This window comes from Silene latifolia, chromosome 11 (assembly GCF_048544455.1).
Source record: "Silene latifolia isolate original U9 population chromosome 11, ASM4854445v1, whole genome shotgun sequence".
Taxonomy (NCBI): Eukaryota; Viridiplantae; Streptophyta; class Magnoliopsida; order Caryophyllales; family Caryophyllaceae; genus Silene; species Silene latifolia.
In genome coordinates this window covers 166,822,060-166,836,839 of record NC_133536.1, presented here as the reverse complement: position 1 = coordinate 166,836,839, position 14,780 = coordinate 166,822,060, and the positions used below count along the sequence as shown (strand labels likewise).

At 40.5% G+C, this 14,780-nt stretch overlaps 6 non-coding genes across 6 annotated transcripts; 3 read left to right on the top strand and 3 right to left on the bottom strand.

Moving 5' to 3' along the window:
* The first annotated feature begins 1,457 nt into the window (after positions 1–1,457).
* On the top strand, positions 1,458–1,564 carry LOC141616533 (small nucleolar RNA R71). Its single transcript, XR_012530876.1, has one exon. It is a non-coding gene; the product is annotated as a small nucleolar RNA R71 (small nucleolar RNA).
* Positions 1,565–5,261: 3,697 nt separating this feature from the next.
* On the bottom strand, positions 5,262–5,368 carry LOC141615887 (small nucleolar RNA R71). The gene has a single exon (XR_012530275.1). It is a non-coding gene; the product is annotated as a small nucleolar RNA R71 (small nucleolar RNA).
* A 182-nt stretch (positions 5,369–5,550) lies between these two features.
* On the top strand, positions 5,551–5,657 carry LOC141616532 (small nucleolar RNA R71). Its single transcript, XR_012530875.1, has one exon. It is a non-coding gene; the product is annotated as a small nucleolar RNA R71 (small nucleolar RNA).
* A 3,698-nt stretch (positions 5,658–9,355) lies between these two features.
* Positions 9,356–9,462, bottom strand: LOC141615886 (small nucleolar RNA R71). Its single transcript, XR_012530274.1, has one exon. It is a non-coding gene; the product is annotated as a small nucleolar RNA R71 (small nucleolar RNA).
* Positions 9,463–9,644: 182 nt separating this feature from the next.
* LOC141616531 (small nucleolar RNA R71) lies at positions 9,645–9,751 on the top strand. Its single transcript, XR_012530874.1, has one exon. It is a non-coding gene; the product is annotated as a small nucleolar RNA R71 (small nucleolar RNA).
* Positions 9,752–13,446: 3,695 nt separating this feature from the next.
* Positions 13,447–13,553, bottom strand: LOC141615884 (small nucleolar RNA R71). The gene has a single exon (XR_012530273.1). It is a non-coding gene; the product is annotated as a small nucleolar RNA R71 (small nucleolar RNA).
* Between the last annotated feature and the right edge of the window lie 1,227 nt (positions 13,554–14,780).

The following is a 14,780-nucleotide window of genomic DNA, read 5'->3' as shown; positions in this document are numbered from 1 at the left end:
ATGAAAAACTTCCCAATTCGTATGGGGACATCTTCCCATATCCCTAATGGTGTCGTCGTCGATCTATCGGCCATTTGGAGTGTGATATTGGTGCATTTAAGCTCTCCCATCCCCAACCTTTTACTTACCGAGTACGGCATAACACTCACACTAGCCCCTAGATCACATAAGGCTTTGTTGATCGTGGTGTCGCCAATGGTACACGGTATTGAGAAGCGTCCCGGATCCTTTAGTTTTGGAGGTGAACTCTCTGAAGTATTGCACTACTCACCTTAGTGAAGGCGATAGTCGCAAGTTTCCGGATCGACTTCTTCTTTGTGAGGATGTCTTTCATGACTTCCAAATTCTTCACAATTTCCATAAACTTTCCAAGTTGGTCATCAAATTTGGGCTTGGCTTGACGACTTGGAAAAGGAAGTCTAATAACAATGGGCTCCTTCTCCTTGGCCTTGTCTTCATTTTTCTTTGAAATTTCTTCTTTTGATGATTCTCCATCTTTGGAGTTTTGCACAATTTCTTCCTTATCATTAGCTTCCACAACTTCATCCTCAACTTGCTTCTTCGGTGCTTCATACCTTGTACCACTTCTCAAGTGAATGGCACTAACCGTTTCATGTCTTGGGGGATTGCTTTGAGGTGGTAATTGCCCCTTTTGTCTTTGTGAGCTTGAAGATGCTAGTTGAGTCAATTGTGTTTCCAACATCTTGGTGTGAGCTAGAATGTTGTTGATGGTGGTTTCCTTTGCTTGACTATCTTTTTGCATTTGAGTGAAAAACTCTTGTTGATTCTTTTGCATTTGGAGGACCGCTTTTTGAACATCAAAACCTTGGTCATTTTGGTGATTGTATGGATTTTGATTTTGGTAACCTTGGTTTTGGTTGAAAAAGGGTCTTTGATTTTGGTTTCTCATGGGAGGTGGGGTGTATGTTGTTTGAGGGTTTTGAACATTTTGGCTTTTGTATGAGAGATTTGGACGAAACTTGGTGTTTTCATTGTAATAGTTGGAATAAGAGGTACCACTCTTGTATGCTTGGAAAGCATTCACTTGTTCATTTGTTCCCCTACATTCACTTTGGTCATGCCCCAAAGTTCCACAATTCTCACATATCCCACTTGGGATTGATGAGGATGTCGTCATGACATTAACATGATGTTTTGGTGATTTTGAGGCTTCTTCAAGTCTAGCCATAGCTTGTTCAAACTTCAAATTGATTGTGTCAATGTGAGCACTAAGTTGAGCACCCAATTGAGTAACGGAGTCCACTTCATGCCTTCCTCCTCTAGTAGCCTTGCGAGGTCTACTATATTGTGAGTTATGGACCGCCATTTCCTCAATCTTGTTCCATGTTTGATTGTCATCAACTTCGGTTAACATTCCATTTGATCCCATGTTGAGAATGTTCCTTGAATCTTCATATAAACCGTTCCAAAATTGTTGTACCAAGAACCACTCGCTAAGTCCATGGTGAGGACATGAGCGACAAATTCCCTTGAACCGCTCCCAAGCTTCATACAAAGATTCTTCATTCCTTTGCTTAAAACCCGTAATTTTAGCTCTTATCATGTTAGTCTTTTCAGGTGGGTAGAACTTTTTGTAGAAAGTTAGAGCCAACTTCTTCCAAGAATCTATTCCGAGAGTGGCCTTATCAAGGCCCTTCAACCATTGTTTCGCGGTGCCGATTAGGGAAAAAGGAAATAAGACCCATCGAATTTGGTCTTGAGTTACACCGGTTTGAGAAATCGCATCACAATAGTCACAAAAGGTTTCCATTTGAGAATGAGGGTCTTCACTAGGAATCCCCCCAAATTGGCTCCTTTCGACTAATTGGATAAAGGCGGATTTGGCAATAAAATTTCCGGTCAAATATTGTGGTGTGGGAGTACCATTGGGTAGGTTCTCCTCGGTGGGTACGGAATGTGATGAAAATTTAGGCATTATAGGTTGATTTTGTGGGGTATCTTGTGTTGAGTTCTCCTCACCTTCTCTTGCAAAAGGGTTGATGAACTCAATAGTTGGTTGAATATCCACTACCTCACTAATATCTCTCAAATTTCTCCTAGCAAATCTCCTATTGTTTGTCAAGGTCCTTTCAATTTCATGGTCAAAAGGTAACAAATCACCTTGTGACCTTCTAGACATGCAAAATATCAAACAACTCGAAAACAATTAGAACAAACCTTGAGGAGTTTTACTTCCCCAAGGCAAAGAAAGACACAACTAATAACAATGTAAGAAAATCTAAATCAAGTTAACACCGTCCCGGCAACGGCGCCATTTTTGATCGGTCCGTTTCGTGTTCACAATTTATTAGATGTTGTCGTTGGGTCACGTCCGAATCAAAACACAATTTATAGCTTCACAAACAACTCTACAATTAGTAAAGAAGCAAGTAAAGGTCGGATCCCAAGGGACGGGAATTGAGATGAGATTTCTATTGAAACTAGTGGTGTCTTAGGGATGTCACAATTTGGGTTGATGTAGAAGGTCACTAACTAAATAGCAATGAAAATAAATAAGCAAGATGAATTGAAAGGGTTGTAAACAATTAATAAAAAGCACTAGGGTGTCATGGAGTCATAAGGGAATCATGGGAATTGATCATACAAACATGTTCTCAAATTATAAGCAAGCAATTATTGTTGAGATGGATTGAGTTGGGTTATATCTTACAATCCTAGGAAAGTAAGGGTCCCGGAGCCGAATCGATTAGATTGTACAACACCTACAAGTCGACTTAGTCTTCCCTACTCAACAACATGCATGGTCTAATGAGACTCGAGTTGGTTTATGTCTTACAAGTCTCATTGAAAACATAGGTGATGGGTAAAAAAATGCAAGGATTCATAGGCTCACATTTCATCAAACATAACATGTGCATGAGTTGAGATAAAAACAAGCAAGCAAATAAACCATGAAAGCATATTAATTTAAGCATGAATCATTCCCCATGTTGGTTTCCCCTAATTACCCATTAACCCTAGCTAGGTCACTACTCACTCATTATCATGTTGATCATGCTAGCAAGGTTGTCAATCATACCAACAAAAGGAAACATGATGAATAAATGAAAGTGATTAACAATAATTAAAAAGGGATTAAGAGAATTATACCTACTAATGATTACAATAATAAAGCAAAGAATAAAAGAAGTACTTGATGCTTGATTGAGAGGTTGTCAATCTCTCAATAATAACCCAAATAATCTTCAATTACCCAAAATAAAGGATGAACAAAAGAGAGATTAAGGAAATAAAATTTGTATTAGAACTTGATTAATTGTTGATTACAATACTAAAGAGAGATTTGATTGATATTAACTACTCTAAATATTGATAAGAAGAACATGCTCTTCTAATTAGACTAATGGGGTATTTATAGTGGAAATTAGGTGGATGCATTAGGGTTAACTAAGGGCTAAACTAGTAATTACACTTTTTAGATTGAGGAGGAGGAGCGGTATTTTTCGAAGGAAGGGATTCTTTCTTTTTAGCTTGGAGAAGACGAAATTTCAGATCTTTGGAATCCGTGCGTATTGGTGTCGGGACGGGCGGATTCAGCGGGGAAGACGGGCGTCTTCATGGGAATCCGGCGGATTCCGTGGCTGCTAACCCGGGCGTCTTTGAAGGAAGACGCATGGATTGTGCTTGTGGAGGACGGGCGGATTCGGGACAATCCGCTCGGATTGTAGCTCAAAGACGGTTTTTCTTCTTCTTTTCTTCCCTTTTCTTCATAAAATCCTTGGGGATTTCCTCGGGGATGCAAGGATCCTTTCTCAACATTGCTCATCTACTATCATATGTACAAAGGCCTTTTAATCTTGTCTTTCCTTGATGTTTGGTCATTGAATTCAATCAATTTAGTCTCGTTTTGCCATGAAAATGCAAGATTTGCACTCCTTTCCTACCAAGGGATCAAAATCTCAAAGAATATGCAAAACAAAGAACTAAAGACAATAAATGACCCAAATATGCACTAAAAAGCATGGGAACAAGGCTAATTTGGGGGTTAAATATGCGCTAATTATGGTCACATCAATGACTGACCCATTAGATCGAGAGATAGGGACAGTTGTTAGATTACCAATTAAAATGACTAAACTATGCTGAGATCGAAAGATAGGTAAAGTTTAGATTATCAGTCACTTTTCAGGACGAAAGTCAGTGTTAGTGATATTAGGGACTTATAGTGAGATCGAAAGATGCTATCTGTTAAGAGTGGACCGAGAGGACCTCTTGTTTCCCGCCTCACGTGTTTGATTTAGACCTACTTAGTTTTTCGCCGCATTTGAAAATATAGTGAACCGACCATCCTAGTACCCTTCTTTTATCTGTTTTATCCGTTTATTTAGTTTATTGTCTTTTACTGCCTTTAGTTATAGACCAAATCAAATCAACCCCCACAATCGTTACCTTAGACTAAATTGGACAATTATTAATTACATTCGCCTCCCTGTGGTTCGACCCTGTTACCACTAGCTTCTGTTAGTCTTAATAGGAAATATAAATATTATTTTTGGTACTCACAACGACGGGTATCAAATTTTGGCGCCGTTGCCGGGGAGGCAATTGTTCTAATTTTTAGTTGTCTTATTTTTAGTCTTTCTTAGTTTAAGGGACATCCGTTCCTTAAACTTTTCTTATATTCTTTTTGTAGTTTCTTCCTATGCGCAGGTCACAGGGGGGTGAACTAGTACCGTTCAATCCTGAGATTGAGAAATCCTTGCGTGAGTTGAGACGATCATCAAGGGTATTGCCGACAGAGGAAGAGCTGAGTACTCTGTCAAGTTACTACGAGAACGCTCTATTTGAGGAGGATCCACCTACATCTCCTGCTTCTACTTCTTCACCTGAGACAGTCACATCTCCGGAAATTCCAGTCATAGCTGAAGAAGCAACCATAGCAAGTCACTCTGAGCCGACAGCTGCAAATCTATACAAGGGGTTCGAATTACCTGGAGCTTGATAGGAAATTCTAACCGAAGCCTTCCTATATCAACTTGGTTGAGAGAAACCAGTTCGGGGGTGCTGCAAATGAAGATGCAGCCAAGCATATGGAGATATTTATTGATTATTGCTGCTCTATACCCCCGCCGACCGGTGTGACCCAGGACCAGATAAAGGAGACTATGTTTATATTCTCACTCCGCGATGCTGCAAGGGAGTGGTACAGAGATCTGGATCGAGCTGCTCATGGGATCACCGACTGGAATTCTTTGGCCCTGGCATTCTACAAGAAATACTTCTCTGCCTCGAAGACGAATGCCATTAGAGCTCAGATTACGAGCTTTAAACATGGACCTGATGAGAACTTCCATGAAGCATGGGTCCGTTTCAAGAAGCTGGTGCGAACTATTCCGCACCATGGGTTCGAAAAATGGAGCCTTGCGAGGTCTACTATATTGTGAGTTATGGACCGCCATTTCCTCAATCTTGTTCCATGTTTGATTGTCATCAACTTCGGTTAACATTCCATTTGATCCCATGTTGAGAATGTTCCTTGAATCTTCATATAAACCGTTCCAAAATTGTTGTACCAAGAACCACTCGCTAAGTCCATGGTGAGGACATGAGCGACAAATTCCCTTGAACCGCTCCCAAGCTTCATACAAAGATTCTTCATTCCTTTGCTTAAAACCCGTAATTTTAGCTCTTATCATGTTAGTCTTTTCAGGTGGGTAGAACTTTTTGTAGAAAGTTAGAGCCAACTTCTTCCAAGAATCTATTCCGAGAGTGGCCTTATCAAGGCCCTTCAACCATTGTTTCGCGGTGCCGATTAGGGAAAAAGGAAATAAGACCCATCGAATTTGGTCTTGAGTTACACCGGTTTGAGAAATCGCATCACAATAGTCACAAAAGGTTTCCATTTGAGAATGAGGGTCTTCACTAGGAATCCCCCCAAATTGGCTCCTTTCGACTAATTGGATAAAGGCGGATTTGGCAATAAAATTTCCGGTCAAATATTGTGGTGTGGGAGTACCATTGGGTAGGTTCTCCTCGGTGGGTACGGAATGTGATGAAAATTTAGGCATTATAGGTTGATTTTGTGGGGTATCTTGTGTTGAGTTCTCCTCACCTTCTCTTGCAAAAGGGTTGATGAACTCAATAGTTGGTTGAATATCCACTACCTCACTAATATCTCTCAAATTTCTCCTAGCAAATCTCCTATTGTTTGTCAAGGTCCTTTCAATTTCATGGTCAAAAGGTAACAAATCACCTTGTGACCTTCTAGACATGCAAAATATCAAACAACTCGAAAACAATTAGAACAAACCTTGAGGAGTTTTACTTCCCCAAGGCAAAGAAAGACACAACTAATAACAATGTAAGAAAATCTAAATCAAGTTAACACCGTCCCCGGCAACGGCGCCATTTTTGATCGGTCCGTTTCGTGTTCACAATTTATTAGATGTTGTCGTTGGGTCACGTCCGAATCAAAACACAATTTATAGCTTCACAAACAACTCTACAATTAGTAAAGAAGCAAGTAAAGGTCGGATCCCAAGGGACGGGAATTGAGATGAGATTTCTATTGAAACTAGTGGTGTCTTAGGGATGTCACAATTTGGGTTGATGTAGAAGGTCACTAACTAAATAGCAATGAAAATAAATAAGCAAGATGAATTGAAAGGGTTGTAAACAATTAATAAAAAGCACTAGGGTGTCATGGAGTCATAAGGGAATCATGGGAATTGATCATACAAACATGTTCTCAAATTATAAGCAAGCAATTATTGTTGAGATGGATTGAGTTGGGTTATATCTTACAATCCTAGGAAAGTAAGGGTCCCGGAGCCGAATCGATTAGATTGTACAACACCTACAAGTCGACTTAGTCTTCCCTACTCAACAACATGCATGGTCTAATGAGACTCGAGTTGGTTTATGTCTTACAAGTCTCATTGAAAACATAGGTGATGGGTAAAAAAATGCAAGGATTCATAGGCTCACATTTCATCAAACATAACATGTGCATGAGTTGAGATAAAAACAAGCAAGCAAATAAACCATGAAAGCATATTAATTTAAGCATGAATCATTCCCCATGTTGGTTTCCCTAATTACCCATTAACCCTAGCTAGGTCACTACTCACTCATTATCATGTTGATCATGCTAGCAAGGTTGTCAATCATACCAACAAAAGGAAACATGATGAATAAATGAAAGTGATTAACAATAATTAAAAAGGGATTAAGAGAATTATACCTACTAATGATTACAATAATAAAGCAAAGAATAAAAGAAGTACTTGATGCTTGATTGAGAGGTTGTCAATCTCTCAATAATAACCCAAATAATCTTCAATTACCCAAAATAAAGGATGAACAAAAGAGAGATTAAGGAAATAAAATTTGTATTAGAACTTGATTAATTGTTGATTACAATACTAAAGAGAGATTTGATTGATATTAACTACTCTAAATATTGATAAGAAGAACATGCTCTTCTAATTAGACTAATGGGGTATTTATAGTGGAAATTAGGTGGATGCATTAGGGTTAACTAAGGGCTAAACTAGTAATTACACTTTTTAGATTGAGGAGGGAGGAGCCGGTATTTTTCGAAGGAAGGGATTCTTTCTTTTTTAGCTTGGAGAAGACGAAATTTATTTTGTCTTTGGAATCCGTGCGTATTGGTGTCGGGACGGGCGGATTCAGGCAGGGGAAGACGGGCGTCTTCATGGGAATCCAGGCGGATTCCGTGGCTGCTAACCCGGGCGTCTTTGAAGGAAGACGCATGGATTGTGCTTGTGGAGGACGGGCGGATTCAGGACAATCCGCCCGGATTGTAGCTCAGCACGGTTTCTTCTTCTTTTCTTCCCTTTTCTTCATAAAATCCTTGGGGATTTCCTCGGGGATGCAAGGATCCTTTCTCAACATTGCTCATCTACTATCATATGTACAAAGGCCTTTTAATCTTGTCTTTCCTTGATGTTTGGTCATTGAATTCAATCAATTTAGTCTCGTTTTGCCATGAAAATGCAAGATTTGCACTCCTTTCCTACCAAGGGATCAAAATCTCAAAGAATATGCAAAACAAAGAACTAAAGACAATAAATGACCCAAATATGCACTAAAAAGCATGGGAACAAGGCTAATTTGGGGGTTAAATATGCGCTAATTATGGTCACATCAATGACTGACCCATTAGATCGAGAGATAGGGACAGTTGTTAGATTACCAATTAAAATGACTAAACTATGCTGAGATCGAAAGATAGGTAAAGTTTAGATTATCAGTCACTTTTCAGGACGAAAGTCAGTGTTAGTGATATTAGGGACTTATAGTGAGATCGAAAGATGCTATCTGTTAAGAGTGGACCGAGAGGACCTCTTGTTTCCCACCTCATGTGTTTGATTTAGACCTACTTAGTTTGCTGCCGCTGAAAATATAGTGAACCGACCATCCTAGTACCCTTCTTTTATCTGTTTTATCCGTTTATTTAGTTTATTGTCTTTTACTGCCTTTAGTTATAGACCAAATCAAATCAACCCCCACAATCGTTACCTTAGACTAAATTGGACAATTATTAATTACATTCGCCTCCCTGTGGTTCGACCCTGTTACCACTAGCTTCTGTTAGTCTTAATAGGAAATATAAATATTATTTTTGGTACTCACAACGACGGGTATCAAATTTTGGCGCCGTTGCCGGGGAGGCAATTGTTCTAATTTTTAGTTGTCTTATTTTTAGTCTTTCTTAGTTTAAGGGACATCCGTTCCTTAAACTTTTCTTATATTCTTTTTGTAGTTTCTTCCTATGCGCAGGTCACAGGGGGGTGAACTAGTACCGTTCAATCCTGAGATTGAGAAATCCTTGCGTGAGTTGAGACGATCATCAAGGGTATTGCCGACAGAGGAAGAGCTGAGTACTCTGTCAAGTTACTACGAGAACGCTCTATTTGAGGAGGATCCACCTACATCTCCTGCTTCTACTTCTTCACCTGAGACAGTCACATCTCCGGAAATTCCAGTCATAGCTGAAGAAGCAACCATAGCAAGTCACTCTGAGCCGACAGCTGCAAATCTATACAAGGGGTTCGAATTACCTGGAGCTGATAGGAAATTCTAACCGAAGCCTTCCTATATCAACTTGGTTGAGAGAAACCAGTTCGGGGGTGCTGCAAATGAAGATGCAGCCAAGCATATGGAGATATTTATTGATTATTGCTGCTCTATACCCCCGCCGACCGGTGTGACCCAGGACCAGATAAAGGAGACTATGTTTATATTCTCACTCCGCGATGCTGCAAGGGAGTGGTACAGAGATCTGGATCGAGCTGCTCATGGGATCACCGACTGGAATTCTTTGGCCCTGGCATTCTACAAGAAATACTTCTCTGCCTCGAAGACGAATGCCATTAGAGCTCAGATTACGAGCTTTAAACATGGACCTGATGAGAACTTCCATGAAGCATGGGTCCGTTTCAAGAAGCTGGTGCGAACTATTCCGCACCATGGGTTCGAAAAATGGAGCCTTGCGAGGTCTACTATATTGTGAGTTATGGACCGCCATTTCCTCAATCTTGTTCCATGTTTGATTGTCATCAACTTCGGTTAACATTCCATTTGATCCCATGTTGAGAATGTTCCTTGAATCTTCATATAAACCGTTCCAAAATTGTTGTACCAAGAACCACTCGCTAAGTCCATGGTGAGGACATGAGCGACAAATTCCCTTGAACCGCTCCCAAGCTTCATACAAAGATTCTTCATTCCTTTGCTTAAAACCCGTAATTTTAGCTCTTATCATGTTAGTCTTTTCAGGTGGGTAGAACTTTTTGTAGAAAGTTAGAGCCAACTTCTTCCAAGAATCTATTCCGAGAGTGGCCTTATCAAGGCCCTTCAACCATTGTTTCGCGGTGCCGATTAGGGAAAAAGGAAATAAGACCCATCGAATTTGGTCTTGAGTTACACCGGTTTGAGAAATCGCATCACAATAGTCACAAAAGGTTTCCATTTGAGAATGAGGGTCTTCACTAGGAATCCCCCCAAATTGGCTCCTTTCGACTAATTGGATAAAGGCGGATTTGGCAATAAAATTTCCGGTCAAATATTGTGGTGTGGGAGTACCATTGGGTAGGTTCTCCTCGGTGGGTACGGAATGTGATGAAAATTTAGGCATTATAGGTTGATTTTGTGGGGTATCTTGTGTTGAGTTCTCCTCACCTTCTCTTGCAAAAGGGTTGATGAACTCAATAGTTGGTTGAATATCCACTACCTCACTAATATCTCTCAAATTTCTCCTAGCAAATCTCCTATTGTTTGTCAAGGTCCTTTCAATTTCATGGTCAAAAGGTAACAAATCACCTTGTGACCTTCTAGACATGCAAAATATCAAACAACTCGAAAACAATTAGAACAAACCTTGAGGAGTTTTACTTCCCAAGGCAAAGAAAGACACAACTAATAACAATCTAAGAAAATCTAAATCAAGTTAACACCGTCCCAGGCAACGGCGCCATTTTTGATCGGTCCGTTTCGTGTTCACAATTTATTAGATGTTGTCGTTGGGTCACGTCCGAATCAAAACACAATTTATAGCTTCACAAACAACTCTACAATTAGTAAAGAAGCAAGTAAAGGTCGGATCCCAAGGGACGGGAATTGAGATGAGATTTCTATTGAAACTAGTGGTGTCTTAGGGATGTCACAATTTGGGTTGATGTAGAAGGTCACTAACTAAATAGCAATGAAAATAAATAAGCAAGATGAATTGAAAGGGTTGTAAACAATTAATAAAAAGCACTAGGGTGTCATGGAGTCATAAGGGAATCATGGGAATTGATCATACAAACATGTTCTCAAATTATAAGCAAGCAATTATTGTTGAGATGGATTGAGTTGGGTTATATCTTACAATCCTAGGAAAGTAAGGGTCCCGGAGCCGAATCGATTAGATTGTACAACACCTACAAGTCGACTTAGTCTTCCCTACTCAACAACATGCATGGTCTAATGAGACTCGAGTTGGTTTATGTCTTACAAGTCTCATTGAAAACATAGGTGATGGGTAAAAAAAATGCAAGGATTCATAGGCTCACATTTCATCAAACATAACATGTGCATGAGTTGAGATAAAAACAAGCAAGCAAATAAACCATGAAAGCATATTAATTTAAGCATGAATCATTCCCCATGTTGGTTTCCCCTAATTACCCATTAACCCTAGCTAGGTCACTACTCACTCATTATCATGTTGATCATGCTAGCAAGGTTGTCAATCATACCAACAAAAGGAAACATGATGAATAAATGAAAGTGATTAACAATAATTAAAAAGGGATTAAGAGAATTATACCTACTAATGATTACAATAATAAAGCAAAGAATAAAAGAAGTACTTGATGCTTGATTGAGAGGTTGTCAATCTCTCAATAATAACCCAAATAATCTTCAATTACCCAAAATAAAGGATGAACAAAAGAGAGATTAAGGAAATAAAATTTGTATTAGAACTTGATTAATTGTTGATTACAATACTAAAGAGAGATTTGATTGATATTAACTACTCTAAATATTGATAAGAAGAACATGCTCTTCTAATTAGACTAATGGGGTATTTATAGTGGAAATTAGGTGGATGCATTAGGGTTAACTAAGGGCTAAACTAGTAATTACACTTTTTAGATTGAGGAGGGAGGAGCCGGTATTTTTCGAAGGAAGGGATTCTTTCTTTTTTAGCTTGGAGAAGACGAAATTTCGCTGTACTGGAATCCGTGCGTATTGGTGTCGGGACGGGCGGATTCAGGCAGGGGAAGACGGGCGTCTTCATGGGAATCCAGGCGGATTCCGTGGCTGCTAACCCGGGCGTCTTTGAAGGAAGACGCATGGATTGTGCTTGTGGAGGACGGGCGGATTCAGGACAATCCGCCCGGATTGTAGCTCAGCACGGTTTCTTCTTCTTTTCTTCCCTTTTCTTCATAAAATCCTTGGGGATTTCCTCGGGGATGCAAGGATCCTTTCTCAACATTGCTCATCTACTATCATATGTACAAAGGCCTTTTAATCTTGTCTTTCCTTGATGTTTGGTCATTGAATTCAATCAATTTAGTCTCGTTTTGCCATGAAAATGCAAGATTTGCACTCCTTTCCTACCAAGGGATCAAAATCTCAAAGAATATGCAAAACAAAGAACTAAAGACAATAAATGACCCAAATATGCACTAAAAAGCATGGGAACAAGGCTAATTTGGGGGTTAAATATGCGCTAATTATGGTCACATCAATGACTGACCCATTAGATCGAGAGATAGGGACAGTTGTTAGATTACCAATTAAAATGACTAAACTATGCTGAGATCGAAAGATAGGTAAAGTTTAGATTATCAGTCACTTTTCAGGACGAAAGTCAGTGTTAGTGATATTAGGGACTTATAGTGAGATCGAAAGATGCTATCTGTTAAGAGTGGACCGAGAGGACCTCTTGTTTCCCACCTCATGTGTTTGATTTAGACCTACTTAGTTTGCTGCCGCTGAAAATATAGTGAACCGACCATCCTAGTACCCTTCTTTTATCTGTTTTATCCGTTTATTTAGTTTATTTGTTTTTCGCCTTTAGTTATAGACCAAATCAAATCAACCCCCACAATCGTTACCTTAGACTAAATTGGACAATTATTAATTACATTCGCCTCCCTGTGGTTCGACCCTGTTACCACTAGCTTCTGTTAGTCTTAATAGGAAATATAAATATTATTTTTGGTACTCACAACGACGGGTATCAAATTTTGGCGCCGTTGCCGGGGAGGCAATTGTTCTAATTTTTAGTTGTCTTATTTTTAGTCTTTCTTAGTTTAAGGGACATCCGTTCCTTAAACTTTTCTTATATTCTTTTTGTAGTTTCTTCCTATGCGCAGGTCACAGGGGGGTGAACTAGTACCGTTCAATCCTGAGATTGAGAAATCCTTGCGTGAGTTGAGACGATCATCAAGGGTATTGCCGACAGAGGAAGAGCTGAGTACTCTGTCAAGTTACTACGAGAACGCTCTATTTGAGGAGGATCCACCTACATCTCCTGCTTCTACTTCTTCACCTGAGACAGTCACATCTCCGGAAATTCCAGTCATAGCTGAAGAAGCAACCATAGCAAGTCACTCTGAGCCGACAGCTGCAAATCTATACAAGGGGTTCGAATTACCTGGAGCTGATAGGAAATTCTAACCGAAGCCTTCCTATATCAACTTGGTTGAGAGAAACCAGTTCGGGGGTGCTGCAAATGAAGATGCAGCCAAGCATATGGAGATATTTATTGATTATTGCTGCTCTATACCCCCGCCGACCGGTGTGACCCAGGACCAGATAAAGGAGACTATGTTTATATTCTCACTCCGCGATGCTGCAAGGGAGTGGTACAGAGATCTGGATCGAGCTGCTCATGGGATCACCGACTGGAATTCTTTGGCCCTGGCATTCTACAAGAAATACTTCTCTGCCTCGAAGACGAATGCCATTAGAGCTCAGATTACGAGCTTTAAACATGGACCTGATGAGAACTTCCATGAAGCATGGGTCCGTTTCAAGAAGCTGGTGCGAACTATTCCGCACCATGGGTTCGAAAAATGGAGTCTTTGCAATCAGTTCTATAACGGGCTGTATGACGATCAGAGGGCTATTTTGGATGTTGCAGCCAATGGCCGATTTGCTGAGAATATGGGAGAGACTAAGGGGTGAAAGATCATTGATGACTTAGCCACCCATAAAGCTGAATATGGGAATTCGAGAGGCAATCAGAGGAGGAGTGCTGAATCCCCTTCTATAGCTGCATTAGAGGCTCTCACGGCGAGGTTTGACAAATACGAGTTGGGAGGAGCTTTAAAAGGAGGGATGTATCATATGAATGTTGTTTCAGACGGTCCTTTCGTCTGTAGAAGATGTGGAGTTGAGGGACATGTTTTAGAAAATTGTCCTAGTCCCTTCGAGTCTTGTGCATCTTTTCAACATTACAGGCAGACAAACACGTACTATGAGCCGAATGTCCATCCCAACTTGAGGTGGAGTAGCCAGAATGTCTTGAATCCGACTCAACCTCCACAGCAGCAGCAGCTGCAGACTTATGTGCCTCCTCATAAGCAACAACAGTACCAAAAACCTCCCTATGTGCCACAGCAACAACAATCCCAAAATTCTGAGTTTGCTGAGTTGAAGAATATGTTGCAAAAAGAGTCCCAAGCTAGAGAGGCCGGGATGAAACTGCTAGAGAGCCAAATTGCTCAATTGGCTAGCAAGAATACCACTCGAGCTCCGGGACACTTACCGACTCAAACTGACCAAAAGGAGACCCTTAATGCCATCACTTTGAGGAGCGGGTCTACCATGGAGGGGCCTGCTATGATTGAGGATGCCCCTGAAAAAGATAAGCCAGAACCGAGTCAAAACAAAGCTGGAACGAACAAAGGAAAGAAAAAGGCGTCTACCAGGTATATCAGTCGATCGACTGACATACTCGGTCGATCGACTGAAGCGCGCAAAGAAACAGCTTCTGGAACTGTAGAACTCAGTCGTTCGACTGACCAACTTGGTCGATCGACTGAGGCCGCTGCTGATAGTGAACCTTTTCGTCCTCCAATGCCTAATAATTTGAGGGATCACTTGTTTCGGGGTACGATAGTCCCGAAAATATTGGGGCAAGACCCGAGTGCTAATGGGTCAGTCCCGGTTCCGAAGTTCGACCCTATGTCAATTAATGGCTCACATTTGAGACGGTCTGAAGAGGGCTCGAGCTACAACAAGGAAAAATTTGTGGACTTCCAGCCTAAGTCCACCAATGCCGGCATGCGTGA